Source organism: Euprymna scolopes, chromosome 7 (genome assembly GCF_053919585.1).
Source record: "Euprymna scolopes isolate OS-2025 chromosome 7, ASM5391958v1, whole genome shotgun sequence".
NCBI lineage: Eukaryota > Metazoa > Mollusca > Cephalopoda > Sepiida > Sepiolidae > Euprymna > Euprymna scolopes.
In genome coordinates this window covers 4,482,603-4,490,633 of record NC_136488.1, presented here as the reverse complement: position 1 = coordinate 4,490,633, position 8,031 = coordinate 4,482,603, and the positions used below count along the sequence as shown (strand labels likewise).

Below are 8,031 nucleotides of genomic sequence, written 5' to 3'. Positions count from 1 at the left end.
TTTGCAAACCTAAATTGCTTAAGGAGTAGATAGGCTCTGTCTATCGCCCGGCTTCCATACTCCTTCTTTGCCTATTAGTCAAGCGCAGAGACACTATCTCAGTGATTCGACAGAAACACCCAGCGGTAGATCTTGTTTCCTGGCTAGGGCAATGAACGCCGTTCTTCCCCATTCCCAGCATGCCCCACCCCTAAAACTGAACATTTGGGAGTGCTTGAGTATAAGATATGCCTGAGCGATTAGATTGGGTTGACCTTCTTCTAAAGGGTTGAGGGTACCGGATTGACAGTTCCTGGCTGCTGTTCCCGACTGGTAGTACAGGAGCCCTAACTCTTTGGTAGCGCTTAGAGCGGCTGCTCCATCAACAGTTGAATAATATCGGGTTGTTTGCAGTGCCATGACGCGCATGGAAAGGGACCCTGCACTCATCCCCGGTGGGATTTCCTGAGGCCACAATCCTAATTGGAGAAAGGTCAGCTGATGGTCTACTTGTGATGCATGTCTGAAGCTCCGCATAACCTCTTGTTTAGCTCCCCCTTACCGAAACTCTTAAAAAAAATATGACGACAGTACAATCTAAAAATAAGCTTAAACCAGGATTAGGGACAAACAAATTCAACTTGCCTCCTCCCTTGAGGCTCTCATTCACAAATATCCGTGGGCTTAGAACTATCTTAGCTGATGTTGAAGCATTTCTCTTAACAAATACCCCGGATATCTTAGCACTAAGTGAGACTAACCTACACTCCTCCATTCCCTCTAACTACTTTAACATGCCTGGATATCTCCCACTCTGCCGTAAGGACTCTGACAGACATATGCACGGACTTGGTGTTTACATTCGTAATACCCTTCCCTTGACTAGAGAAACAAACCTAGAAACAGATGATCAAGCCTTTATGTGCTTTAGACTAAACGTGCAACACAGTATTAGCTACTATTATTTTCTCTACCGCTCTCCCTCGACTCAGGACTGCTCCAAAATAAACAAAGTATCTGACAACATAGACACGGCACTGTCCCTCGACACTAGCGCACAAATACATGTGTTTGGTGACTTTAATGTCCACCACAAAAACTGGCTTGGATTCTCTACTTACACAGATGCAGCGGGCAGCACAACCCATAGCTTCGCTATATCTCACTCCCTATCACAAATTGTTACGTTTCCAACCCGTTTCCCTGACAAGGAAGAACAACACGCATCACTTCTAGATCTGTTTTTGACCACAGTTCCCGATGACTGCATAACGAAGGCCCACAGCCCACTCGGGAACGCTGATCATGCAGTGATAATGGTTGAAATCGCCCTAAACTCTAGACCCAAAACTGAAGAGCCAGTGCTCAAAACAACGAGATATTATAATAAGGCTGACTGGGAAGCCATCAGGGAACTAATTAGAGATGCTCCATGGAAAAATATTTTCTCTCTCCCTGCTGAACAATGTGCAAACGAGACCACTGACTGGTTCAAAACTGCAATCGAAGCGCATGTTCCCATGCGGAAATTTTATAGTAAGCCCCACTCTCCCCAATGGGTTACGTCGACTTGTGCAACTGCCATTACTCAAAAGCAGCATGCATACCGTAGGTTTAACCGACATAAGTCCAGTTCAAACAGACTGAAGTATATAGAAGCTAGAAATAACGTTAAGAAAGAAATAGCGACAGCTAAGAGAGAATTTACGGAAACCACTAAAAAGCGCATCGAAGCACAAAAACTAGGAACTCGAGACTTCTGGAAAATCTACAACAGTGTAGTAAATAATGGGCAATCAACAATTCCCCCACTAACCAACAATCACGAGGTTGTCTCCTCAGCAACCGACAAGGCTAACATGCTTGCCAGTCGGTTTGCCTCAAACTCCACACTGGACCCTTCCAACCACCCCCTACCAGACATTCCTATGCGGACAGACGCCACACTAGACGATCTGAAAATCACCCCTGCTCAGGTGCATGCTATCATAAAAAACCTTGACACATCAAAAGCATGTGGACCCGATCTTATCCCAGCTGTGCTATTAAAAAAGTGCTCAGCCGAAGAAGCTCCAGCTCTCTCCAAACTCTACAACAAATGTCTTAATGAAGCTTGCTTTCCGGGCTGTTGGAAAACTGCTTCTGTTGTACCAGTATTCAAGAATTCTGGCGAAAGGACAGACCAATGAAATTATCGCCCCATTAGCCTCCTGATAGTAGCCCCCTACACCAAAGTGGCAATTTGCCTTGTTTGGGGTGAAAATGTAATAAAAAAAATAATAAAAAAGTTATTGCGTAGGGAAATGTACACAGATACACAGCCACGTTCACTTATATATATATATATATATATATATATATATATATACGCTAATATTAATATACACTAAATATATATAGATATCTACATATATATATACACCCACTACATTATTAATAATATATTTCTATGTTAATTAGTTAGTGTATACGGTGTTAATGGATTCAATTTATTTAATATTAGCAAAAAGTCTAAGCTCAATGAATATTTTTGTGAATCCAGAGCATATAAAGTGTACTAAAAAAATATAAATATATGGTTTTATACAAAAATGGAAAAAAAACTAGATCTTTGATTCTTGCGAACTATTCCATTACACTATATATATATATATATATATATATATATATATATATATATATATATATGTATATGTATATATGTATATATATATACGTATATATATATATGGGGGTGTTTGTGTGTGTGTAAAATACATAACATTTTTAAATCAATATAAATAGTTTTAAGTTTTTCGTTTCGAAAATTATTTTGCTAGTAAGTTAATTTATCTCTTGCAATTGCTGAATCAATTTGATTTCGTGAATTCAAAATAATCGTTCTGTTAGTTCCGCGATCGTCAGTTTTTAAACGAAATATTATATATATAAACTATTTAACAGTTTTAATCAAACATCACATCCCTACAACACAAGAATAAAAATGTTTCGGTGTTATTATCTGTTTTTTTATTTGTTTTTGTTGTAGAGTAATTAATTATTCATATTATTAGTCGCATGGAAGCGACTCCATAATTCACTCCGTCGATCCGTCGGTCGGTCCGTCGGTCCGTCGGTCTGTCGGTCTATCGGTCTGTCTGTAAGACTTTTGTGCTAAGCCTTTTTTGTTAAGATTAAAGGTATGTTGTTAATACATGCTGTTCTTAGCTTTTTAAGCTTTTCTTGGACTTTTGTCCAAAATCAAATCTGTTCCGGCAGATACTGCAAGCAAAGATCATATGTGGGAGTAATCCCACTTATACGACCTTGGTCAATGTAGGGGCAACCCTTCATACCAATTGTCACTATCCAGCTCCCCTACTCCCCGGGGAGTTGGTCCCCATTTCCTCTTCACTCCTCACATTAAAAATCGGCCTTGTGCCTAATTTGCTCTGTGGGGAAGCAAATAAACACAACTTTTCTTGGCCTTTTGGCCAAGATCAAAGTGTAGTATCTGTTCTTACTACATACTGTACTTATGTTTGTAACTTTGTGATATAAAGTGGGAGACCACTTTTATGTATTAATTTAATGTAAAATGATTACCTATTTACAACCAGCCAGTCTCAAGGCCATTCAATCATTCTCCAGATCATTCAAGTTGTTTTTGAAGAATTCCAGTAATTTTTTTAAATGTTCAAGTCATTCTTAAGATCATTCAATTCATCCTTAAGTTCATTAAGTCATTCTAAGTCATTTATTTTTTATTTAATTTAAGTCATTTCAGCCCATTTTTCGGTCATTTTAGTTTATCTTTAAGAATTTCATGTCAATCCTACATTGACGCATTCATTCATTCACACGCGACTAATGGCTATCAGCCTTGTTAAATTATGTCGTCCTTCTTTGTTATTACTAGCCTCATTAATATATATATATTCACAGTGTTATTTACTCGTCATATCTTTAAATGTAATAGTTTTAAAAATATATAATAATCAATATATATACAAATAGAAACGCAGGGTATGTTTTTATGGATTTAGACAAGCCCGTTCCACAGCAGACATCCTAACTGTGATCTCTGAACGTATATACCGTTCACTGGACAAAGCGGGGGAGGGCAGAGTGGTAGCTCTAGATATATCTCAGGCTTTTGACAGGGTATGGCATGAGGGTCTCCTCAGTAAAATCAGATCATACGGTATCACTGGTAGAATACTTAACATAATTAAATCCTTCTTAGATAAGAGAAAGATCCAGGTTGTCCTCGACGGTCGTACATCTACACAATATGATATAAATGCGGGGGTGCCCCAGGGTTCTATCCTTGGACCTCTATTGTTCCTGATATTCATAAATGACCTCCCCGACAACATTGCCTCTGAGATGGGTATATATGCTGATGACACTACACTCTATGGCAGGCACGACAGGAAGACGAATGAACACATTTCTAAAGAAATGGCAGAAACACTAGAGGAAGACCTCCAATCTGTAGTGGAATGGGGACAAAAGTGGTTGGTCGCGTTCAATGCTGCCAAGACTAAGCTAGTTTCATTCAATAATTACAAGAAACCCTCTCTACCACCCATAGCAATGGCCAACGACTCTTTATCTGAGAGTCCATCTTTCAAACTCCTTGGCCTAACGTTCACAGGAAACATGAGTTGGAACAATTACATTGAAGGCATTGCCAGGGCCGCTGCAAGAAAGGTGGGCTCTCTCTACCGTGCTAGAAAACTACTAACACCCGAAAGTATCCTGTACCTCTATAAGGCCACCATTCGCCCATGTATGGAGTATTGCTGCCACATCTGGGCTGGTGCATCTGCTACTAGTCTCTCGCTCCTTGACAAGGTTCAAAAGAGAGTCGCAAACCTGATAGGCCCTGAACTCGCATCTAAGCTTCAGCCTCTGTCCCATCGACGAAATGTTGCATCCCTCTGCCTTTTCTACAAGTATTTTAGTGGTGAATGCTCTGACGAACTGCAATCACTTGTGCCCCCACGACGTGAGCACCCTCGACAAAACCGACAGGCTGCTAAATCCCACCCCCACACTGTAGAGATCCCTAGATGTAAAATATCTTTTTACTCCAATAGTTTCTTCCCCAGAACGGCTAGACTCTGGAATTCCATTCCAGGTCCCTGCTTCCCCAACAGTACTGACGTGCAGAAGTTCAAGTGTAACGTGAACCGGCACCTTGCTGCCCAAATCCCTACATAGTACCCCAGTAGTTGTTTCCCCTGATAGTAGCCCCCTACACCAAAGTGGCAATTTGCCTTGTTTTGGGTTAAAATGTAATAATAATAATAAAAATATATATATATATATATTATAGATTACGAATGTAGTTTTGGATATATATATTGATTAAGTTGATATTGTTAAGAGCGTTCGAATACTGAGTAAATTCCTTATTAACGTGTCTAAATATATTACTTTTATCACAACCTTGCGCAATGATTCTTATTACTAAGCTGCAAACTAGAGGAATTTTATATCTAAATTTTTTAAATAACCCTGAGCTATCCCCAAAACTTCTGACATAATGTTTTCATATACATAGAGCAAGTATCATATCAAGGCGGCAGACAAGCTCTCTGTCTGTCTGTCTCTCACTTTCTCTGTCTCTCTCTGTATGTATGTCTGTCTATCTCTCTCTGTTCATATATATATATACACACACTGCTGAACAAAAATTTAAGACTACTTAAAAATCTATAAAAAGAAACCTTTTTTAACGATAGATTTTAAACTCTTCTGACTTAAGGTTACGACAATCTAAAAGGTTATGGAAACAAAAAGGTAAGTTCCGAAAATGTTATTTAAAAATTTGCATTTTTATTAAATTAGACTTTTTACACATGATCACAATTATAAGACCAATGGCATACATTGTAAGATTTATGGTAATTCTAATGATGTTAGTTCAGTTAGAGATTAGCAATCACTGTGTTAAGGTGTTACCATGCATAAGGCAAGAAAACTAACCGAAATTGAGTGTTCTCGAATTCTAGGAGTCCATAACAAGGTTAGTCCCAGCGAGCGATAGCAGCTAAAGTAAATCGCAGTAAAACTGTTATTTGCAACTTTCTAAAGAATTATGGCAAAGCAAAATCCTTAGGTACCCCCCCCATTCCTCATGCATTGAGGATAATCAGACGGGTTGTTATGGATGACAGAGGACTTTCTTCTAGTCAAATTAAGGCGGTCGCAGATGCTTATTGCAGCCCAATAACCATCAGACAATACTTACAACAAAAAAGACATGGTAAATAAAAAGCATAAACAAATTCCTCGATTGTTTCCACGTCACAAAGTGGACAGTTTAAGATTTGGTCGTGAATACCAAACTATGGACGTTCAGAAGTGGATGGAAGTCCTGTTTTCTGACGAGAAAACATTCAATTTAGATAGTTCTGATGGCTTCTAGCAATATTGGAATGACAAAAACATGACCCTTGAATTTTTTTCTACACGTCATAATGGTAGAGGGTCCATAATGGTATGGCCTGCTTTTCCTTACAAAGGGACGATGGAGCTCTAGGTGGTACAGGGTCGTCAGACAGCACCTGGTTATGTTAGCATACTACAAAAAAAACTTTGATGATGGAGGGTCATCCTTTGTGTGGGGATGGATAGTTATTCCAACAGGATAGTGTTGCAATCCACACTGCAAAACGAATCTTGAGTGTTCTACAAGAAAATGAAATCTATCTCTTGGGACACCCCGCATGTTCACCGGACTTGGACCCAATTGAAAATATTTGGGGATGGATAACAAGAGAGGTTTATCGAAATGGCAAATAATGTTCAACAAAAAATGAACTTGGTGAAGCCATCTTCAGAAACTGAACCAGGATCACCCGCACTTTAATGAAAACCCTTATTTCTAGCATGCCCCAAAGAATTTTTGAAGTCATCAAAAGCAGTGGAGGTAGAACACATTATTAAGTTTGATTGTTGAATTTTTTCATACACTTTTCATAGAGTATTTGGACAATTTAATAGTACTTTTCTCTGGTCTTATAATTTTGATCATGCGTAAAAAGTCTAATTTAATAAAAATGGAAACTTTAAAAATAAATCTTTGGAATATAGCTTTTTATTTCCATAAACTTTTAGATAGTAGAATTGGTAACCTTAAGTCGGAAGAGTTTAAATTTTATCCTTTAAAAAAGTGTGTCTTTTTAAAAGATTTTTAGTGGTCTTAAATTTTAGATCCGCAGTGTGTACACCCACATATGTATGCATACAGAACAAGAGATTAGACAATGTCTAATTAATTTTACAACGTTTTAAACACCATATATATATATATATATATATATATATATATATATATATATATATATATATATATATATATATTACACAGTGATCACCACTTATCAAGGCCCGGAAGCCACTAAGGGATAAGGGTTATTGCAAGTACATTACGTTAGTGTGGAGATTTGATGAAGTGTTTACTTAAGGGGGCGGTTAATTAGGAATTTGTTAACATTGGACTTGAACACATCCAAGTTGTAGTCCGGAGGGAAGCAGGCAGACGGAACTGAGTTCCACAGGCGTGCAGTTCTAACAAAGAAGCTTTGTTCATGGAATCCGCGTTTTGATTTAGGCAAAGATATAGAGTGGGGGAAATTTTTCACAGTGGATTCAGCTAGACGGGTGTTTTTCGTGAAAGATTGGCGAGGGGGGGGGCAGAGATTGGAGTTCAGACGAGCATCTGCCATGGAAATAACGATAAAACAAGGACAGGCTCGCAAAGTCTCTTCTGTGGGAGAGAGGTTACAGGGTAGAGAAAAGGGCATCCCCACTAAGCCACGAAGTCTATTTTGTACTCTGTCAAGGCAGGATAGGCTGTTTTTAGCAGCTCCTGCCCGGATATGGAAATAGTATTCCATCCTTGGACGTACTTGGCTTTTATATAGATAGAGAATTGCATCAGTAGTGAGATATCTTCTGGAGCGGTAGAAGGATCCCACCATCTTTCCAGCGACCTTGGCAACAGACTTGATGCACGTGTTCCATTTCAGATCAGGAGTAAAGGTCAAACCCAGAAGT

General features: G+C 38.8%; 1 pseudogene; it reads left to right on the top strand.

The window, feature by feature from the left end:
- The first annotated feature begins 3,432 nt into the window (after positions 1 to 3,432).
- LOC145280487 (U2 spliceosomal RNA) lies at positions 3,433 to 3,569 on the top strand (annotated as a pseudogene).
- The last annotated feature ends 4,462 nt before the right edge of the window (positions 3,570 to 8,031 follow it).